A 23,154-nucleotide genomic window follows, 5' to 3' on the forward strand; every position below is an offset into this window, starting at 1 on the left:
TGTGGGATGAGGGGGAAGTGGGATGTGAGATATGAGCATACCATCATCATCAATGTTTTCAGCCTTGCCAATTACCGCGGCCTCCAATGATATCCAGCAGTGTCTCTTCCAGCTGGGTCAGGTTCTGCAGCCGTGCCTGCCCCCCACCTGTTAGCTGCTGCTGGCGCCAGTTATGCCTTGGCTTGCAAGAGAAAGGGAAGTGTGTTAGTGAGTGTGCTGTAATATGTTTGGGTGACATGATTGTCATGGTTGAATAGCTAGCAATGTATGCAAGGTGTGAGATATGGGCGTGAGGCTTGCAACAGTGGTAAGTGTGTGAGGGTGAGGTGAAGCTATGATTGTGAGGTATAACTCATGATTGATAGAGATTGTTGGTAGGTGAGTGATGGGGGTGTGGTGCAGCGTGTGTGCAGTTGGTGGGATATGGCATATGAAGATGCATTTACTGACCTTCACCACTCGTGTGAAGTCATTAAACTTCTTTCAGCACTGGATCCAGGTCCTGGGGGAAAGACCGCTTCAGCAATCTGCTTCACTGCCTTCGTACAGTCTGTCTGGCGGGCCTCCTGACTCCCCGTGCGTAGTGGACCCGTCTCCACCTTTTGACCCCCTGCACTAAGGCCGCCAGTGCTGCATGTGAGAACCAAAGTGCCCTTTCTCTGCCCTGTTGCACCATTGATACCTTCCACTTTTCTTAGCTGCATAAAAATTAGGTGCTTCTTTCAGAAAGCACCTCCCCTTTAAGAGGTACAGACAGCATTTCACTCTGCAGGCAACCTTTAAATAGAGATCACACTTCGCACAAAATTGGGCCCAGCGCTGAATTCGCTGCTGGTTGGCTCAGAGCTTCAAGCATGTTAATTAGCAGGCAGCACGAATTTTGCGTGCTACCTTCATTACTTTCAACGGGTGCGAGCAGATCGCGCATCGCATTCTCCATGCCTGTTTATGTGCCTTGTCGAATTTAGCCCCCAATTATTTTGTTGCTCCAATGATTTTTCTCCCTGTTTGCTCGTAGCAGTGTCCTGGAGATTAATCTAATTCCTGGAGACTTCAGGGCAATCCTGGAAGGTTGGCAACCCTACCTACGACCGCAAAAATCAAACCACGGGAGTCAAATTCGCACTTTCCAAACAGGTGGAATTCTTGAAGCTCAAACTGTGGAGTTTTTTTTCCCCCAGTGGAACGTATATTCAGCTTCCTGTAAACGGAGTGTACGACACAAAACTTTCAACCCAGCCAAACTGGTTAGCAGGCACCTGCTGTGTATATATCTATAAAGACACAGCACACCTGTCCTTTTGTTGTGAGAAACTTCACCAAAACTAGGAGAGATTGATTAGGGAGCACTTTAATTTTGACGTATTGCCGATTGACCCTCAAGGGAAGAGAGGAATTTCTGGCAAGAAAAAATAAACCCTCTGCTCTTTATCGTAATTTAACTCACCGGCTTATTTAAGAGCAGGCAGGTAGCTTGGGTCCAATTTTATCTGCACCCGTCTGGCAGAAACTGCGGGGAGGTGGGGGGTGGTCAGTTAAAATAATGGGAGTCACTTACCGATCCCAGTTCCTTCCCACCGTGCCCCCATATTAAGCTGCTCTTTTGAGCAGGCGAGCAGGACCCCCACATGAAGGAAGCGGAGTCCTGTTTAAAATATGCAGATTGGGTCCGATGATTGCGAGGTAAAGGCCCACGGTCTCCTCAGAGTGAAACCTGGGCCATTTTAACTCCCGGGCCTCATTTAAATAGTTCAGGTCTGTCTCCAGCCCCGAAAAGGGCAGGAGTGATGTCATGGCTGGCCAGGCAGGAGTGGGAATTAGGGTGGGAAGTCATGCTGGCGGGATGGGGGTGGGTGGGTGGTGGGGGGACAGGGCCTGATCGCAGCCAAAGGGATGGGGACAGGGGGGATGGGGGAGGGGGGAATAGCCCAGTGTCAGCGGCACTCCCGGTCCTCCTGGACCTGCAAGGAGCCGTACATAAAAGTAAAAAATCAGTACTCACCTGGGCCTCTTCTGGCCCGGTTCTGATTCCGCTGTGGGCTTGGATGCTGCAAGGCACATCTGGGTCTGAATGACATCATCGGACCCCGACATTTCAATATTTACGAGGGCCCCGCTTGCCTGCTGCATGGACCGTGTCAGCCATGGATCTGTGGGTAACACTCTCGGCTCTGAGTCAGAGAGTCATGGGTTCGAAGTCCCACTCGAGGGACTTGAGCATAAAATCTAGGCGAACACTCCAGTGCAGTTCTGCGGGAGTGCTGCACTGTCAGAGGAGCCAGCCCCGATTTTAACTTCGAGGCACGTTGGGACCAGGCGGAGGGGTCGGATAGCCTTTGGGAAACCCAGAAGAAATTTCAGCTCGTCTACCTGTGGCATTTAAACGCAGGCACCTCATTATGATTTTACTTTCGAGTTTGGCGTCGAATGTGCGACAGCGGGTGTGGTGCCCACGTCGCAATCTCAACTCGAGTATTTAAAGGGCAAATCCAAAGATGGGATTTAGTAAGGAGTTGTGCGGTTTGACACAGAGACAGCAATTGCAGGACGCTCAAAGGCGGCACCCCGCTTTAATGACGCCTCCCTTGATATACTGCTCCGGGCAGTGAGGAGTCGGAGAGAGATACTCTTCTCCAGCAATGTTCGGAACAAACCTACTGCTATAACAAAGGTATGGCTGGAGGTCATTGCACCACACTCCTGGCTTCAGTGCAGGAAACAATTTAATGACCTAACCAGGCCAGGAAAAGTGAATGCAGTTGCACATTCACCTACATCCTGGTGAACGCATCACTCCACCTCCCCCCTTCACTCTGCCTTGTCAAGCACACTCACCCACTTACCTTGCAAGCACACCCATCCTCTTTCTACGCACTTCCTCACAACCCCATCTAACCATCCACCACTGTCACTCCCCCTGATCCTTATGCAATTTCATGCCTCTCCCTGAAAATGGCCCTCACCAAATGCATTGCATTTATCGGGTGAACACTTGCCATTACAGCCACTCATAGGACTGCTCTTTCCCCCATTGCAGGAGAAGAGAGCACAGAACACAAGGGAGTGGGAAAGAACCGGAGTTGGCCCTCCATAGATCTCACAGCTGACAACTGCAGAGGAGGAACGCTGAAGATCAGTGGCATCTCGGCGTCCCTGGCCATCGAGATGGGAAACTGACAGCTACCTGGTGACAGAGTTAGATTATCATTGATCCACATGTCATACAACACTCAGTCATGTTGACTTGATTTTAACAGCGAGTGAAATATGATCATCTTCATAATAAGTTCCAACATTCTTACCTTGCCAGTACTAATTTACATCTTTTATCTCCGCCAGGTGTGCATGCGTGCAGCAAGAGTCCATGGACCTTGTGGGCAATGAATCCTCAGAGGAGCTGATTCCTTCTAAGGGTGCACTGTCACAGGACTCATGCAGGCCAAGCACCAAGACAGATCCTCACACTTTGATGGGTCCAGTTAGACAGATAATTGGGTTTTCACCTGGTGACTCACAGTTCACAAGTGCGCAAAAACAGACAGCAGTGGCAGGGGCAGCTGTGGAGAGATCGTGTCAGAGGGCGCAGCCCTCTCCAAGCTCTGCTCAGCCGGACACAGATGCTGCAATCCGGGGGTTGTCGATGAAAAGGAGAATCATTGAGGAGCACCAGAAAATGTGAGATGCACACTGCCTTTCACGCACACTGCCCACGATTGCAGAGTGAATGGAGGAGCCCAGCTCAAGCATTAGTGTGTTGCTGTCGCAAGGCATTGCAAGACTGTCTTCTTCCATGGATAGAGTGGCCGCTCCGTGGAACATCAATTTCAGCAATCAAATGAGTCCATGCACACCTTGACCATGACCATGCTAACTCTGGATGCCAACATGTCTGCTCCTTAAATAGGATGACAGACACCTTAGCCTCGGCCTTACAGCTCTGCTCTGATCTGCAAGAAGCTGCTCTCCAGCAGAGCGGTAGGAGTGAACTGCAGCTGGCCCATGACATGGCAGTGTGGACTCCACTCAAAGTGCTCCCACTTCTCACCCATTGCCCATATCCCCCCTCCCCACAGTTAGAACCCAACATGCTGCCTCCTCTCCCGATGGCAAAGTCTGTCTCTGCACAGATGCAGGTGGAGCAGTCTTTGGAGAGTCCCTCACAGGCTCAAACACCCAGTGGTTGTCAGCCAAGAGCATCTCAACAGTCAGAGCAGGAATCTGAGCAGCCTGCCTCGGCCTCTGTAAAGCTTTGTATTGCACAAGAGTATGCACGTGAGTGTTTGAGAAAATGTTACGCTCTTAATTTTCCATTCTTTAGTAGAATCACAGAAAATTTATTACATTACCACTTTCCCATGTTGGTCATTCTTGGTGGCAACTTGCCTTTTCAGTTGCTTGTTAATGAATGGGAAGACATGAATTGACGGGGACCAATGGGGATATGTGCAATGGGTGGTTGGTTAGTTATAGGAGTGCTTTGTGTCAGTGGGATTGGGGGAGAGGGTTTGGGGATGGGGTGGAGAGTGGCCGTTGGTTGTGATTGTTACATCGGCCCAGTGGTAGTAACTAACTAAACCATACAGCTATAAGTGGATCCCTGGCACCCCGGGCAGCAATGTGAGTGGCTGATGCTGCAGTGGGGTTGCCATCTTTCTCCTCCTCCTCAGGTTCATCTACAGACAATGGCTGCTCAGCACTTTGGTCCGCTTGCAGCTCCAGTCCTCGCTCCTGCACAATGTTGGGCAGAGCACAGCACACCACGATGATTCTGGAGACCCTGGCTGGTGAGTACTAAAGAGCACCTCCAGATCTGTCTAGACACCTGAAGCGCATCTTCAGCATGCTGATTGCTTGCTCAATGACACATCTGGTTGTCATATGGCTTTTGTTGCACCGCCCTGGGGCTTCATTGGTTGGGTTTCTCATGGGTGTCTTCAGCCAAGTTTGAAGTGGGTATCGTTTGTATCCTAGCAGCTACCCATCAAGTCTGCTTTCAGGCCAAAAGAGGTCAGGGAACTTGGACTGCCATGGCAGCTCCCCAGAATCGGGTGCACTCCTGCATAAACCATTTCTTGTGGTTGCACACCATTTCAACATTGATCGAGTGGAACCCCTTGCAGTTTACAAACACTCATAGCTGATCTGGGGGTGGGTGGATTGTCACGTGTATGTGATCAATGACGCCCTGCACCTGTAGGAAGCCAGCCAGAGATGCAAACCTGAGCGCCCGCTCATCCTGACTGGCAGCTTCGTAGGCGAAGTTGATATAATTGCCGGCCTTGACAAACATCCCATTAGTAACCTCCCTTATGACTTTGTGTGCAGCCGACTGGGAGTTCCTGAATATGTCTTTGGCAGAGGCCTGAAAGGATCTGGAGGCAAAAAAGTTGTGGGCAGTGGTCACTTTGACAGACACTGGAAATGTGTGGCCACCAAGTCCAGCAGGAAGCACGTCTTCTTCACCTGAGACGACAACCTCAGCCTCCGGAAGCACTGATGTTCCAACATGTCAAGGAAACTCAGCTTCTGCCTCTGCAGTGTGTCACAGGTAGTGTCTCCTGTGGGCTGCATCCCTCTGCTGCTCCCCCCGCTGCCGCTCCCTCCCGTCTGTCGCTCCCTCCCCTCTCTGCCACTCCCCCCTCTGCCATGATAATGTCGCCTGAGATGTTTTCAACACCCTCTATTCCAGCTAAGGCATTAGCTATCTCGTGCTGATATTGCTCACTAGCTGAAGATACACCGAATATCAGCCTCTTGTACCTGTATACACCGTTATGTACTGCAAACGTTGTGATTTCTCGCGACTCAGGGGTCAGTTCTAGCTGGTGATAACCCCATTTCAGGTCTAGCTTACTAAACACCGTCGAGCTGTTCATACCTTGGAGTACCTCATCAACGGTGGGGATTGGATATCGTTCCCTCACTATTGCCTGGTTTGCTCGTCTCATGTCTAGGCATAACCTTACATCCTTATCCACTTTTGGTACAATAACCACAAGATTTACCCATGGGGTGGGACCAGTTTCAGGTTCGATAATGTCCATGTCCCTCAATTGTCTTATTTTGGCCTCTACTGCCCCCCTTAAGTTGAATGGTATACGCCTGAGTGGCTGGGCCACAGGCTTCACTTGTGGGTCGATGTACAAACTGATCTGTTTTGTGTTCAGCCTTCCTACTCCCTGGAACACCTTTGGATACCGCTGTTCTAGTAGCTGTCTTACATCTACCACAGCTGAGACATCTGCGCCTATTTTTAAAACTCCCAGTTTCATGGCTGTCTCCCTTCCTAGCAACGGCTCTCCATGGCCTTTAACTACAATGAACTCCGCCTGCTCAGTTCTCTTACCTATTGTAATCCCACATGTGAATACACCTTTAACTGACAGTGGTCGGCTAGAAGCAAACGAGATTAACTTTCTCTCTGTCTTAGGGACATGTGACTGACACTTGATGGCCCAGAAATTCGGGTCGGGGGCTTCCCGCGGGTGCAAGCCCCCGACCTACACTTACCGAGCACGCCGGCAGTTGAGCTCTGGGCCTGCGTAGAATTCCTCTCCGGGGCTTGGCCCAGAGGCTGGCGCGCTGTGCTGGCGTGTCCCAGGGGCGTAGTTAGTGCGATGCATCCCCTGGGATCACGTGAGCCATGGGCAGCTAATCGGAGGAGGGAAAAGCCCATTCATAAGATTGACAGAAATACCTGTCAAAACGTATGAATGCTGAGGGCCAAAAACAGTAGTTAACCTTCAAATAATTTTTTTTTTAAATCACACTTTTTAAATAAACTATAAATTACATTAAATAACTATTTTAAACAATAATTTAAATTTTTGAAAAAAATAATTTTATAAAAAAACGGCTAAAAACAAACTTACCTTGCTTTAAAGTATTTAAAAATAACAAACCTGTGGAAAAAATGTTTTAATTTTAATTAATTGACCACTTACCTTTTAAAATGCAGTCCTTACGCCTGGTTTTTACATTTCTAAAATCTAAAGATTTACCCTCACGGAAAAACCTGTAAAAAAAACGTAAGTTCAAAGCGCACGCGCAGACTCCCGCGCGCACGCGTTCGACCTCTGAACCCCTTCGTTCAGAGGATCGGAAGTGCCAATTTCCCGCGCATGCGTAGTGCATGCAAGGAACTGGCACTTCCATCAGGTCCACGCATGATTACCCCGTGCGTACTCACGCGTTGGGACCCGAATTTCTGGGCCAATGTGCTCTGACTTTAATCCTTCCCATGTATTCTCATCTATCACATTATTAGTTGCACCTGAATCAATTAACATTCTCAGATTTACTCCCCCCACACAAAAGTTAAGTCTCTTTGTCACGTTATTTCCAGCAACAGTAAATGCACAGTTATTTTGTTCCTCTACATTGTTCACACTGTGTTTCTTTATACCCTTTGTGCGGCATACTTTGGAGAAATGATCCTTTTCCTTGCACTTATGACACGTTTGTCCGCGTGCTGGGCATTTCGGATCTCTGCCCATGTGGTCTGTGTGTCCACATCTGTAACATTTCCTTTCCTTCCTATCGCCATTTCCCTTTGGTTTCTCTGTCGAGCTTTTCACATAATACCCTCGTTCCTGCGTAACACGACGAACAGTATCTGTCTCCGCCTTCTCTGTACATGACATGGCTGACATCTGCTCCTCGACGTTTTCACATTGTGAGGCCAATTGTAACGTGCGGGCAAGCGTTAGACCATGCCCTTCCTCTAGCAATTTCCTCCGCACATAGGCTGACGTGCACCTACTCAGGATAGCGTCTCTTAGTTGATTATCCGCATCCCCCCCAAAAGCACAGTCTTTAGCAGCCTGCCGCAAGCGAGTAGCAAATTGTTGCACTGTCTCACCTGCCTTCTGGGACAACTTATGAAAAGTCTGTCTAGCAAATGCTGCATTGGCCTGGGGCACGAAGTAATGATTCAAAGCATTAACTGCCGCCGTGTAGTCTGCTGGTTCTCCTGTGTCCGGTAGAGTCAAAAAGATATCCTGGACATCTGGTCCTGCTAGGTGCAGAAGTAGAGCTCTTCCCCTCCACTTTGTGGCAGCTGTAGAGGTATCATCGATAATGAGTCCTTTGCCATTGGCATAAAGCTCAAAAGACATTAACCACCTCGTCCATCTTGGACCCAACGTGGCTAGCTCGGCGAAAGATGCAAAATTTTGAATGCCGGTCTTCTCCATCCTAGCTAACTAAAACTTGGGCAACTACCCTTTTAAAAAGATTCTGTCCGTTATCCTCGTCGCCAATGTTGTATCTATGCTTTAATGCGTTCAATCAAGCATGTAGATACGTCGAATTAAATCAGACTCAGGCAGGCAGGCTTCTAACTGCAATCTTCTCTTTATTGGTAAAATGGCTGACTGCTGCTTTCCCGGGTAATTCCCATAATGCAATGCACATTACATTACCGTATTAACTGGTGTTAAACTCGCACATTACATTACCGTATTGACTGGTGTTAAACTCGCAATCAATACACGACAGTCACACCGCAGGCAAAGGTTGCACAGGCAGAAAGGGAAAGGGTGACCAACAGGCAGAGTAGTAGGCACAGGCAGGTAGTGCAGGAGTCCCCTGTGGCCATCCCCCTCTCAAACAGATATACCACTTTGGATACTGATGGGGGGGGATGGCTTACCAGGGGAAGGCAGCAGCAGCCAACTTCCTGGCACCAGGGGTGGTTCTGCTGCACAGGATGGGAGGAAAAAGAGTGGGAGAGCTATAGTAATAGGGGATTCTATTGTAAGGGGAATAGATAGGCGTCTCTGTGGCCGCAAACGAGACTCCAGGATGGTGTGTTGCCTCCCTGGTGCAAGGGTCAAGGATGTCTCAGAGCGGCTGCAGAACATTTTGGAAGGGGAGGGTGAACAGGCAGTTGTCATGGTGCATATAGGTACCAAAGATATTGGTAAAAACCAAGATGAGGTCCTAAAAGCTGAATACAGGGAGTTAGGAGGTAAATTAAAAAATAGGACCTCAAAGGTAGTAATCTCAGGATTGCTACCAGTGCCACGTGCTAGTCAGAGTAGAAATAGAAGGATATTTCAGCTGAATACGTGGCTAGAGGAATGGTGCAAGGGGGAGGGATTCAAATTCCTGGGACATTGGAACCGGTTCTGGGGGAGGTGGGACCAGTACAAAATGGATGGTTTGCACCTGGGCAGGGCCGGGACCGATGTCCTAGGGGGAGTGTTTGCTAGTGCTCTGGGGGAGGGTTTAAACTAAAATGGAAGGGGGTTGGGATCCTGAGCGGAGAGACAGAGGAAAGGGAAACAAGGATAAAAGCAAAAGACAGGAAGGAGAAAAACAAAAGTGGCAGACAGAGAAATCAAGGGTGTAGGATTCGCAAAAATCCAGGAAAATACAGTCTACATTGTAAAACCCCTGAAATGGCCACATTTTATGAACACAAGATGGAGTTGGCAGATCACATGACTCATTTCAGAAGGACATACCACTGCAGTATCTTAAAGAAACCTGAGTCACCACCGATTAGAAGATTCCAGAACTGACTGCAATTGATATGGTAAAATGGTTACAGTAGTAACGAAGTCAAAACAAAAGTATTTACACCTCAAGGTGTGTTAATTGCTAGCAAAACGCAAACCCATCTCTGAAATCGCAGAGCACAGACAAAACCTATTATTTGTACCAAACTCAGAGGGACACAGGACAGATCCCATTAGTTTCATTTACAAGACATTAAAATAAAGTACCCGCTTTTGTCAAAGCAGCCTGCCCATTACTTTAACAAAAGAAAACCCCTGATTTGGCGCCAAGATAAGGGCAAGAAAACAGTATAACTCTTGGGGGAAAAGAGACATTAAACAACAACACACAGTTTCACACAGACACGAGGTCAAAGGCAGAGCGAGTGGAGAGGTTCGATTACGGTTCGAGGAGCACGGAGGGCCTACAAGTTCGAGCAGGAGAGCAGGTTCAGGAGCCGGTCCCATAAGGAAGATTGGAGATCCCAGACGATACAGGAGCACCAAGGTCAAGGACAGTTTTAAAAACCCTGGTGAGCATAGAGGCCCAACTCCACCTAGCTGATCTAGTTGAGGTATACTTAGAGGCGGGAGGGTTTTTAATATTAAGGGCTTTGTAATTCGGGAGTGTTATTCATCCTTCGTTGTGCCGTGCGCTTTCTCCACCCCCGTTTTATTATATCGCTGATCTAGAATTGATGTATTATGATAGTCAAAGTAACTCTTGTGTGTTAAATTTTAGTTCCCATTGAGAGGCGTGTTCATGATTTTTGTCTGCATTGTTTCTTCATTCTCTATGTTTTATTCTCCTTAAAAATAAAGATACCTTTGATTTAAAACTTACCTTGTCTCACCGGATCCATTTGTCTTCCGAGTCACAAGTTGGGCCAACACATCAAGGTGGTCTGGCAATAAGCCCAGTGTCTAGAACCGGTGAGGGGGGAGCGCTTCGGAACTGCTCACGAGCAGTGTGAAATCAAAAACCGATCTCGCACACCACAAGCTCGTTAAAACGACCCCTTACAGAATGGCGACCCAGATGGGACACTGGCTACAGAACCCTTGTGTGGTGGACAAAGACTCGGGTGAGACAGATGTTATGGAGGACAGGTTATCCTCCTACGTGTGTGGCAAAGTAAATGACCTGTTAGGAGCCGAGCGTCCCTTAAAGGCAGCCGTCCAGTGGACGGCTAGTAAAGAGCACCGCAAGGACATTGAAAAAGCGGTGTGGCTTATGTGCTATAAAAAGCAGGTTCTGGTACTGGACCACGCGGTGGCCAGTAAGGAAACCAAAATTAAGCATTTGTCCCGGGAGCTGCAGGAAAAGGTTGCAGCGGAAGGGAAGGTGCTAGTGGCTCTGGAGGCTATAAGCCAAGAGAGGGCAGCGATGGTCCGGGACCATCGGGGGAAGGTAGAAAGGCTGGAGGGCAAGACAGCTGAGCTGGAGGGGAGCGCTAGTTTCAGGGTAGAACACGTAGAGTATCAGGCAAGAGAATCCAGGGAGAAAGAGAGGAGATTAAAAACAGAGATTAGCCGCCTTACAGGGGAACTGAAGGCACAGGAGGAAAAGGTAGGTGAAGTAAAAGCAGCCTATAAGCTGGCCTGTGCTCAAGGGTTTGAGGAGGCAGACCACGGCCCCTGTAGGCAGGAAATAGAAAGCCTGAATCTGGCATTGGCCAGGGCAAAGGGGATGATTTGCCTCATTAGCCCCAAGGTCGGCCAGGCTGAGTTCAACGGTAACCCAAGCAGGGAAGTCCCGCATGCAGCCCCCAGAACAAAACGGGTTAGGGAACCCGAGATTTCACAGCCACCACCCCTAGCCCCTAGCTTTCCAGAGGTCTGGGATCAGGAGGGGGTGGAGGATGAAGAATCCAAGTTAGACCAGGGTAGCCCGAGAGAGAATCAGGGACCGGGACCGGTGTACCCCGTGACACAACAGAGGTACGGACCACCCGGTGACGACGGGGAACCTGGGGGCCTCCAGAACCAATTCCTGGTGCCACACGGTGCGCAACAATTGCGCTCCATGGTGAGCTCCATCCCTAAGCTCACCATGAAGGGGGACCCTTCTCTTCACTTTAGGGAGACAGAGCAGGCGGCCTGTGTTAACGACTGCGATGAGGCAGAGAAAGCCAAGATGATGTTGTTCTCCCTGGGTAGCGGTCTCCTCCAGACGCTACCCGATGGGTGTAAGAGGGGTCAGGGAAATTATGGCAGGCTGAAGGACGAGATCCTGGAGGCCATGGGGATGAACGAGGGGAGTCCGTTCACCCGGGTGGAGAAAACAGTCCAGCTCCCCGGGGAATTCCCGCAGGCATTCGCGGACAGACTGTGGCCTGTCTACCAGGGTGCGTGCCTGGGAATGCCGGCGCGAGCAAACCTGGACGGGGACCAGTTAGTCCACTGGCTCAGGTGCCTGATGAATAACTCCCTGCCCCGCGTTCGAACGCAGGCAATGGCCTGGTTCGACCCCCGAAACCCTCTGACCACGGAGGCGATGGTGATCCGCCAACTCACCGTCACCTTTAGAAACGGGAGGGATAGTGAGACACCCCAGCAAAACAGGAAGGTTTGTGAGGTCAGGCCTGTTGACCAGCCCCGTAAAGAGTGGCGCCAGGAAGGGAGCTGTCCCAACCAAAGCCAACAAACGTGCTACGGCTGCGGGAAGGAGGGGCATTGGCGCAGGGACTGTAAGAATCCCTGGAAGGACACAAGGGAAAAGGTCCCCACAGCCCCAGCCCAAGCCCCGGCCGCACCCCCGACCTCTGCCCCAGAGAGGGAGACGGAGCCAACTGTCCCTCCAGAGCTGCTGGACGTGCTGCTAGCTTCAGTGAGGTCATTGGTCCTCACTAAGGGAAAGATAGCAGCCACCACCGGTCCAGCGGTTCCCCCAACCCCTTCCCAAAGTGGCCCGCAATGACTGGAGCCTGCGCAGCCCGTCTATCTATGAGCGCTCCAGTACGACGGATGGAAGAGACCGCTCGTGCAGATGGAGGTAGAGAAGGAAACGGGGACTTATCTGTTGGATACGGGAGCTTCATGCACCGTGATCCATACGGAGAAACCCACCACCTCACCTCTGTCTAACGGGGTTCCATACGTCCTATCGGGGTTCACAGGGGCGGAGCAGACGGGTGCGTTCTACAGGCCGCTCTCGATCCGCCTGGGCACACTCCAGACAAAGTGGACATGTGTCCTGGCGAGATGGGATGCGGAGGGAGGGAAGGGGATCCTAGGGGCCGACTTCATCGTGGGCCATGGGATCCTCGTGGACCTCAGGAACCATTGCCTTTGGGGGGCCAACACCGGAAAGGAAAGTGGAGTGGTAGTAATCCCGGGAAAGGATGGGAAGGGAACCCTGTGTACCATGAAGCCAAAAGGGAGTTACGACCTCGGTGAAATGATGGAGGGTATCCCAGAAGTATTTAGAGCCGAGGTGCAGGCTCAGTTAGGTGCGTTCACCACGCACAAACACGACTGTGGGAGGGTTGCTGGCTTTGAGGTTAGGGTAGATGGGGATCCCATGGCCCGGCCCCAAAAGCAGTACAACTTCCCAAAGGAAGCAGAGGCTGATATGGAGGTGGCCATATCAGCGCTGGTACAGCAGGGGGTGCTGAGGCCTATAGCCACCCATGTGAACTCTCCGCTTTGGCCGGTTAAGAAACCAGACAATTCCTGGAGAGCCACGGTGGACTATCGGGTGTTGAACAGCAACATCCCCGCATGTGCCCCCACAGTGGCAGCAGTGGCTGACCTCATTGGGAGTATCCCCGCATCCGCGACCACGTTCACGGTGCTGGATATTTCCAATGGGTTCTGGTCGATCCCTGTGCGGAGGGAGGACCAGTATAAATTTGCCTTTACTTTCAGAGGGCAACAGTATACCTGGAATTGCTTGCCACAAGGCTTCCACAATAGTCCCAGCATTTTCCACCACTGCATGGCGGACAGCCTGAAGGAGTTCAGTCAGCCCCTTCAGTTAGTACAGTACGTGGACGACCTGCTCCTGTTTACCGACACGGTCGGGGAGCACGGCCCACTGCTGGCTGAACTGTTGGAACTACTGACCAGAAGGGGGTTCAAAGTCAACCCAAAGAAAGCGCAGATTGGTCAAAAGGAAGTCAAGTTCCTGGGGCTGACCATCCGCGCCGGAGAAAGGGCCATCGATAGGGCTAGGAGGGAGGCGGTACAGGAGTTACCGGTCCCCGTCACCATAAAGGGTGTGAGGTCGTTTCTAGGGCTAACCGGGTACTGCCGAGACTTCATGGAGGACTATGCGGCCATGGCAGCCCCACTACTCCGACTCCTGCACAAGGGAGTGGAGTGGTCATGGGATGAAGGATGCCAGGCTGCGTTCGAGCTCCTAAAAAGGAAGCTGCAGACCGCACCGGCCCTGGGAGCGATAGATGGGGGAAGGGAGTTCTTCCTGGAGGTGGCGGCCAGCGGGGACAGTCTGAGTGCTGTGTTGCTCCAGGAGCGACATGGCAAGCTGAGAGCCGTGGTTTACTCCTCCAGGGTGCTCACCGACGTGGAGAGGAGCTACTCGGTCTGTGAGCGGCACCTCTTGGCCACATACTGGGCTGTGAAAAGATCCGCCATCTTCACAGGCACCTCCCCCATCACCCTCCTCACACACCACACGCCCACCAAGATGCTTTTGGATGGGAGGATTAAGGATGGGACAGTAAGCACTGCCCGCATTGCGCACTGGACCCTACTCCTCTCACAAATGGATCTGCGGGTACGAGGCCTGTGCGAGCTCAGATTAGCCGCCAACCTGGCTTACCCTGGGACAGCCCATCAATGTTCCATTGAAGGGGTATGGGAGGTCGACGTTGGTCTCCGGGCTGGGATACATCCCACCGGCCGTGAGATTTACGTGGATGGTTCCAGCACAGTATCCGCTGGAAAGCGGCTCACGGGGTTCGGAGTGTATGACCCAACGGCTGACATTGCGTTGGCGATTAAACTCCCCAGTACCATGAGCGCCCAGCAGACAGAACTGTCTGCTGTGGCAGATGTGGTTACCCATCCCGAAGTTTTCCCTACCCCGTACACAATTTGCTCAGACAGCATGTTTACATGCAATTCGTGTACCGAATACCTGGCCATCTGGTCCCGTCGCGGATTCACTTCCGCCGATGGGAGACCCTTGGTGGTAAAGCCCCTGCTGGAGAAGATCCTGGCAGCCGTGGGGGAGAAGGGTGAGGTCTTCATCCACAAGGTGAAGGCTGACTCCTCCACAGAACCTCGCGGTCAGGGGAACCAGCGAGCTGACGCACTGGCAAGAGAGAGTGCCCAGACCGGCATTTTCTGGGACCCCTACGGGTCCGGACCAGTGGCAGCTGTAAAAGGCAGGGATGGGATGCAGAAGAGTGTAGGGGTAGCGCTAGCCCCGGACCTCAAATCGGTCCAATCTCAGGACCCTGCCCTGAGAGGGGTATTTAACGCGGTTAGCGAGGGGAAGAAAATGGAAGGCCCGTATGGTGCAGCATCCCTGTCCATAAGAGAGGGAATGCTGTTTAAAGAAGAGCAGTGGGTGGTGCCTCAGCAGCACTGGAGGGAATTCCTTCAACTGGCCCATGAGGGACCAGGAGAAGGGCACCCCGGGCCTGAGGTCACCTGGCAGCGGGTGGAACAAGCGGGATGGTGGCCAGGACTCCGGGAGGACGTCCGGGAGTTTTGCGCGAACTGTCTTGTGTGCGCGGCAAATAACCCCGATCCTCACAGGAGGAAGGTGCCGATGGGACACGTTAGGAGGGTAGAGGGACCATGGCCGTCAATCCAAATTGACTATATCGGACCCTTACCCACCACCCAGGGAGGCTATAAGTACTGCCTCGTTCTGGTGGACGTGTTCTCTAAATGGGTTGAAGCCTTCCCCTGCCGAACAGCCGCAGCGTTAGGGACTGCGAGAATCTTGGTGCGGGAGGTGTTCTCGAGATGGGGACTGCCCCAGTTCGTGGAATGCGATCAGGGAAGCCAGTTTACTGGCCAAGTAATGCAGAACACCCTGATGCTGCTGGGCATTCAGGGGAAATGGCACGTAGCCTACAATCCACAGTCATCGGGGATTGTGGAGCGGATGAACCGCACCTTAAAAGAAAAAATGAGGAAAGAGATAATGGGTTCGCCCCTAAGGTGGGCAGAAGTCCTGCCTCTTGTCCTCATGGGGATCCGCTCCAGCCAGTCGAAGAGTACGGGGTGCTCTCCGCATGAGCTCATGAACGGGAGGGTCATGAGAACCCCCACCCATGTCCTGGCCCCAGTCCTAATGGAGGGGCAGCTAAGGGAGGTGAATCGGGACAAATTCGCCCGCACGCTCCTTGAACGCCTCCAAAGGACCTATGAGGGGGCCGCAGGTAACATGGGGAGGCAGCACCAGGGAAATTGGATGCTGCTCGAGCCCAGTAAAACCCATCGCTGGGAGGTAGGGGATCTAGTGATGGTGAGGAACTTCGCCCGTGTGGGGAGTTTTGAGCCACTTTACATGGGTCCCTACAGCATCGTAGATCAGGCCAGCCCCATGGTGTATGCTGTGAAACTGCCCCGGCGCACAAAATGGTTTCACATCAATCAATGTAAGCTGTTTAAGCCGGAGGCAGGGAAGCAGGCAGCGGGGGCTGAAAAAGGCAGCAAAGAATTAAAAACTGCAGGGGAGCTGCAGCCGCAGGTCACACAGGCTGGACGAGCACCCTGCGTGAGGGGAGGAGTTGTCCCGTCCACACGGGAGACTCCCCAATTGTTCTGGGACCCAGAAGGGGAGGAGCCGGAGGTCCTAGGTCCTGTCCCTGGCCACCCAGAAGGGGCGGAGCCGGAGGTCCTAGGTCCTGTCCCTGGTCACAAGGAAGCCGAGTCGGAGGACGAAGGTCCCGCCCCCGACTACGGTGAAGGGGAGGAGCCAGCGGTCTTAGGTCTTGCCTCTGAGTGCAGCATTAGAGAGGTGGCGTCTGGGGGCGGAGACTCTCAACCTGGAGTCCCAGGTAGCGGGGAGGTGCCTGCCGCTGACCCAGAGCCTAGGGAGGCAGAGCCTGCGGGAGGAAGCCCACAGCCGGCAGTCGTGGGGAAGCCACGGACTGCAGCCAGGGCCAAAACTCCAGCCAAGGGTCCGACCTACGAGGAAGCCTCGTATGTGGTGACCCTTAGACGGTCAAATAGAAAACCGCAACCGAAGAAGGTTTGGTCACCGGTTTTCACAAGAGGGACCCCCCGGAAGAAAGCTGCGAGAAGTTTAAACGGTCCACAGCCAGCAGCCACGGGCTGCCAGGGACCAGCAGCTGAGACCGATGTGGGAACGCAGCAGGGGGAGGCCTGCGACGGTCCCCGCAGATTATAAGCTGGCCGCCCGGAGACGGGCGGCAGATGTATATATTTATATAGTTTTGGGTAATAAGGTTTAGTTTATTGTAATTTTAGAAAATAAGTAATGTGGTCTTCTGGAAGTATGGTAGCACTTTGGAGCAGTAGAATGTGACAAGTTTTAAGTGAGCTAGGGTCGCGGGACCCACTCACCCCACACCCAAGCCGAGGAGCCTAGGGAGCCCGGCTCGAAACCTTTTTTTATCTCTCCGCCAGATCATAACAAGATGATGCCAGTCGGAGGCATCATCCTCGTGGCCCTGGTGGGCCTCAACATCGCCTGGAGAGGAGAAACGGAGGATCACCGTATCTTTGGATGCTCCGGGGAAACTGCGCCTCTGGCCCACGACGGGCAGGGCCTGCGCGAAGCAGAGGAAGTCGCTGGGTACACCCACGAGGGCAACTGGCCCGGATGGCTGGGCTCGAACGCCACGAAATATTCAAGCGAAACTGGCTTCACATACGGGGAGGTCTCTTTGTCGTGTCCTCGGATCAAGATCCAGGCCACGCGGATCAGTGTGACTGTGGGGAAACGTATTTGCCTAACCTGCAGGGTGTACGTCCCCCTGGATAGGTGGTGGTGGCTCAGGGAACTGAGCAGGGACATGGGGAACCCCAGAGGAAAGTGGGAAAGGTTAGAGAACAACACTCACCGGACTATCACAGGGACCCAGGGAGGGTTGACAGTGTGCTGGGATAAATGGTGGGAACCCGATCAGGGGATTTATGTGTGTATGTGGGGTTCAGAGAAAGTCTGCCCCACAGGTGGTTCCATCATTTTCCACAGCCAGTGGCAAGATAATGGGAGGGGGATAGACTGGGAATCGCGCTTGGACGCATGCGCGGTCCCCTACTCCCCAATCGCGGTTAATGCCACTGAGCTAGTGACCAGCCCCCGACAGCCCCTGCCCACGACCCAGACACCACGGACGGTAGCAGAGGGATGCCCCACCACCACCAAGGGACCAGGGAACGGGTTAGTATTAGTTCCCACGGACCAAATGGCCTATCAGGGGGTCCATTACGCGGTGGCCTCGGTCATCCTCAACCTGACCGAGGTGCACCTGCCGGAATGGTGCCCCGTAGAGACAGCAAGGCTGTATCAGGCCCTGCTGAAAGAGACCCTGCAGAAGTTTTACGAGTTTGACTTCGTGGGAGTCAATAGAACCGAACTCTACACCGAGGGCCACAAGGAATGGGAGCAATTGGGGAGACAAAGAAGGGGCGCCGTGAACGACTGGTTCACAGGGTTTAACACTGGGCCGTCCATCATAAATAGTATGGACGACATCGAATTGCAACGGCAGGTTAACGGGTTAAAGACCCAGTTGAGGGGAATTCTCACGGACGAAAATCGGGTGGTGGGTTCGGAGCTCCATGAGGACCAGGCTATGACTCTCCATTTAAAAGAAATCATAGCAGAGCTGGAGAAGCAGGCTCGGACGGTCAACGCTCTCATTAGGGAGGACAGGAACGCCTCAGATCAGGCTGCCCAGAATGAGGTGTGCGTACTATATGGAGCATGGTTGCTGGGCGAGGGCCGCAGCAATCTGGAGGACTTAAAACAGGGTTTGGTCCCCTCCCGGATCAGTAACAAACACCTCGCAGCCCTCCACCCCTTTGAGAACGCGTTGAGTCCGTGCCAGCTCCGGCTCGCTTCTGAGGCCTACCCAGTCCCAGTGGACTGTGGTCGCTCCAACCACACCATCATGGGGGTCATCGTGCGGATCCCAGTAATGAGTAGGGCGGCCCGACCTGCGCCGGTGTATAGGGTGGTGAACATTGGAGTCATTCGGGGGGGAGTACACGTCCGTTTCGCAGAGGTCCCACCCTACGTCATTAAGTTGGAGCATGCTATGACGGGGACTGACCTCTCGGGGTGCCGTAGCCGGGGAGCACACATAATCCTGTGTCCCCAGCACTTGAATGCCTATTCAACACCACAGTGCGGGTTCAGTTCTGCTGATGCTAGGCCTATCAATTGCACCATGGAAGCCATGGCACAGGACCATGTTCCCCCACAGGTGGCATACATAGGAGGTGGGACATATTGTGTCGCCACCGCAGCATGGACAGCACGGCTGGTGCGCGGTCAGTGAAAGCAGCTTCTGTTTCAAACCAGAGGCAGTAGTTCAAGTAGCACAGCTGCGGATTATCCCGATCCCTGAACCATCCACTGTTCACCTCACTGTCAAGGAGAACTTCATCGATCTCCAGAAGTAAGTGGCCCACTTTGGTTTCACAATTCCCCCTCTCCCAGAACATTTAACCGAACTGCTGAAAGCAGTTACTGTCTCTCAGAAGCACTTCTTTACTTTAGAGCAGAAAACCACTGACATAGGGGCAAAAATCCAAGACATAGTGGTTCCACCAAGGTGGGACCTTTTTGATAATATAGAGATCCCATCATGGGTCAGACTGGCTTCCCACGTCTTAGTGGTGTGTGATGTAATAAAAAGTCTCACACATCAAGGAACTTTAAAGTAAGCTTTAAGCAACTTATACAAGAGCGGTCTTCACCATGCCTCTAGGAGAAGCCCTTTTACATACTGAGCAGTTCAGTATTTATACTAGTCCAAACACAGGAAGTGACGTATGCACAGGAACTGAGGTATGCACAGAGTTCACAGTTCACAGTTCACAGGAAATGATGTGCACATAACTTCAACCGGAAGTTATTTATTATTATTACAGTCTTCCCTCCTGCGAGATTAGAAGGCTGTGGTCTTCCTTTTATTCCGCAGCCGCCGAACGAGGAAGAGTCGCACCCGTTTGGGTTCCCGTCGTAGAGGGTCACTGGTCCGCTTACATGCTGTTGGCCATTGGTCAGAGTCTGTGTGGCCTAGATTACCCTGTGAAGGGTCGGGGAGATCATGGCTTCATGTACGAGCCCCAATAGGTGCAGAGTCGGTCTGTCTCTGTTCAGAGGGAGGTGCAGAGCTGGTCTGTGGCAGATCAGTACTTTGGTGCACGGTACTGGGAGGGTCGCAACTTTGAGTACGGGGTTCTACCGGCACCAAGCTAGTTGGTGTCAGATCAGGATCCTGGAGAGGGGTACCCGGTAGGTTCCAAGAGGCTCCTGGTAAAATACCATCACTCGATGTCCCACTAGGTCCTGGTGGGCAGGGAGCCAGATCCCGTAATGATACGGTAGATTCTCGGCCGTCGGGATATCGTATGTATGCATAGGTGGGGTTGGCATCGGTTAGTTCGACCTCGTCTACGAGAGGGTCATTTTTAGACGTCCGAACATATCTTCGGAGTAGTACAGGTCCAGGAGTAGTTAGCCATGACGGGAGGGATGTCCCATAAGATGAGCGACGCTGGAATCCAAAGAACCGCTCATGAGGTGTAGTATTTGTGGCTGTAGAAAGAAGGGACCGTATAGAGTGCAATGCATCCGGAAGCACTGCTTCCCATTACTGGTTTGGTAGACCCCGAGATCTTAAAGCAAGATGTACGGAATTCCAGATGATACCGTTATACCTCTCTACCTGCCCATTTCCGATGGGATGATATGGCGTCGTTTTGCTTGTAGCAATTCCCCGTTCTGAGAGGTAGTCCTTGAGTTCCCTTGACATAAAGGATGGACCCCGATCCGAGTGAATGTAAGCTGCCATGCCACAGAGAGAAAATACCTGCTCAAGGCAGCAGATTACTGTGGACGCCAGCATATTGGAGCAGGGGAAGGCAAACGGAAAACGTGAATATTCATCAATCATGGTGAGCAAATATGTGTTCCGAGTTGAAGAGGGCACTGGGCCCTTAAAATCGATGCTAAGTCGTTGCATCGGTTGGGTTGCGTGAATGAGCATACCATCTGAGGGGCGGAAGAACTGAGGTTTTAATTCTGCACAAAGCCGGCATTCTGAGCACATTTTCTTTACATCTCCAGTAGAAAAAGGGAGATTCCGTGATCGTACAAAATGTAGCATGCGCGTAACGCCAGGATGACACAATCCATTATGGACATCTATGAGAGTAGAGGACGACATAGTGGAGCAGAATGCTCATGTGAGGGTATCCGGGGCCACATTCTCCTTGCCAGGTCGATAGTGAATGGTGTAACCAAAAGAGGCCAGTTCCATCCTCCAAAGCTGTATTTTATTATTCTTAATTTTGGTTCATTTTCGATTATCGAGCATAAAGGCGACTGATCGCTGGTCCGTGATTAATGTAAAGTGCTGGCGAGCTAGGAAATGGTTCCACTTCTGTACCGCCTCTATGATGGCTGTGGCTTCCTTCTCAACCGGAGGATAATGTAGCTCGGCACCTTGTAAGGTCCTGGACATAAATGCTACAGGACAACCTTCCTGATTTAGAGTAGCCGAGATCGCCACCTCCGAGGCATCACATTCGACTATGAAAGGGAGATTCTCATCGATGGAGTGGAGAGCCGCTTTCTCCAACTGTTTTTTGAGAAGGTTAAAGGCTGCAACAGCCGCTGTTTCCAATGGAAATGATCTAGCATGCAGCAAGGGTTGGATTTTGTCTGAAAAATGAGCAATCCATTTAGCGTAGTATGCAAACAGACCGAGAGCCCGACGTAAAGAAACCGGATTCTTAGGTGACGGGAGCTCTTGGAGTGGGCGAAGGCTTTCTGGGTCTGGCTTAATGATACCATTGCCTACGCAGTAGCCAAGGATGTTGATGGTCGGTTGCGACTCAACAGATTTAGATTCATTCAAAGTTAAGTTACGGTGATGGAGAGCATCCCGAAATTTTTGGAGGTTGGCGTCGTGTTCCTGTTGATCGTGACCTGCAATAGTAATGTTATCAAGATAGGGAAAAGTGTCCCTTAAGTTTTCCTGCTTAACCAGGCCATCCATTGCCCGTTGGAAGACAGCCACTCCATTAGTAACCCCGAATGGGAGGCGACGAAATTGGTACAGCCGTCCATTAGCCTCAAAGGCCGTGTACTGCTTATCTGAGACCTTCAAGGGTACCTGATGATAGGCACTTTTTAAATCGTAAGTTGAGAACACTTTGTATTCAGCCAGTTTATTAACCATATCATCAATGCGTGGCAATGGGTAGGCGTCCAAGTCAGTATATTGATTGATGGTTTGCGAATAATCAATGCATAGTCGTTGTTTGTGAGGTTTTAGAGGGTTCTTGACGATGACGATTTGAGCCCGCCAGGGCGACGAACATGGTTCGACGATATCCTCTGCTAAAAGTCGAGAGATTTCAGCCTCAATAAAAGATTGATCTTCCTGACTAAAGCGCCGCGATTTCGTTATTATTGGTTTGCATCGAGGAGGAATACTGGCAAATAATGAGGGTTCATCAAGTGAAGCTGCTGATAATGCACAAAATGGTAATTTAGACAGTATATTAGAAATAGTAAGTCCAGGTTTGGATCCGCCGAACTCAATGGTGAGTTTCTTATGCTGTTTTTGAAAATCCAGCCCTAAGAAGAGATCACTACATAAATCCTTGAGCACCGAAAGTCGGGTGGAGGGATACATGCGACCATTAAGTGTCATATCAATAATACAAAAGCCGGAGATTCTGGTATTAAGTGATGACTGAGCCATCGCAATTGCCTGGTCCGATGGGAAGATATGTAGTTTCAATTTCGCAACAATCTGTTCTCTAATGAAACTATCAGTACTTCCTGAGTCAATTAAGGCATCTAAGGTATGCCCATTAATCGAAACTTTTGTAGCTGCATGAAACAGGTTCTGTGGGCAAGCAGCTGTAATTGGTGTGGTTGCACAGAGAGTGGCTGAAACTCTAGGTGTGCTTCTTCGGGAGAGAGCTCGAGAGGAAGCTTGATAGGTCCTAGCCGGAGCATCTTGATAGGCCCTAATTGGGGCAGTTCGGTAGGCCTTAGCTGGATAGGCCCTCGTAGAGGCTCTTGATTGGCAAACTTTTGCAAAGTGTCCCTTTTTATCGCAATGACTGCAGATCGCATTGTGAGCAGGGCAGAATTTCCTAGGGTGAAAAGAATCTCCACAAAAGAAGCATTCCTTCCTAGATTGCCAAGAGGCTGCTAAAGTGGGGTCATCCTCCTCTTCTTCATCAGAATTATCATCAGGATTAGATTCCTCCATGATAGGGTTCACCTGAGGCCACTTGAATAATCTGGTTGCAGTTACAGCAGCAGATCGAGATCTGGGCAGCTGATAGAGGTCTGCATTTTTCTTTGCCAAATCCAGAGAACAAGCCAGGTCAAAAGCCTTTTGTAGCTCAAGTGTTTTACTTTCTAGTAGACGCTGGCGTATAAATGGAGAGGCAATCCAGCAGATGAAAGCATCATGAATCATTTCTTCGCGGTACAGCTCAG

The sequence above is a fragment of the Somniosus microcephalus genome, chromosome 8 (genome assembly GCF_052327205.1).
Source record: "Somniosus microcephalus isolate GS21.2 chromosome 8, FLI_Smic_1.0, whole genome shotgun sequence".
Classification (NCBI taxonomy): Eukaryota; Metazoa; Chordata; class Chondrichthyes; order Squaliformes; family Somniosidae; genus Somniosus; species Somniosus microcephalus.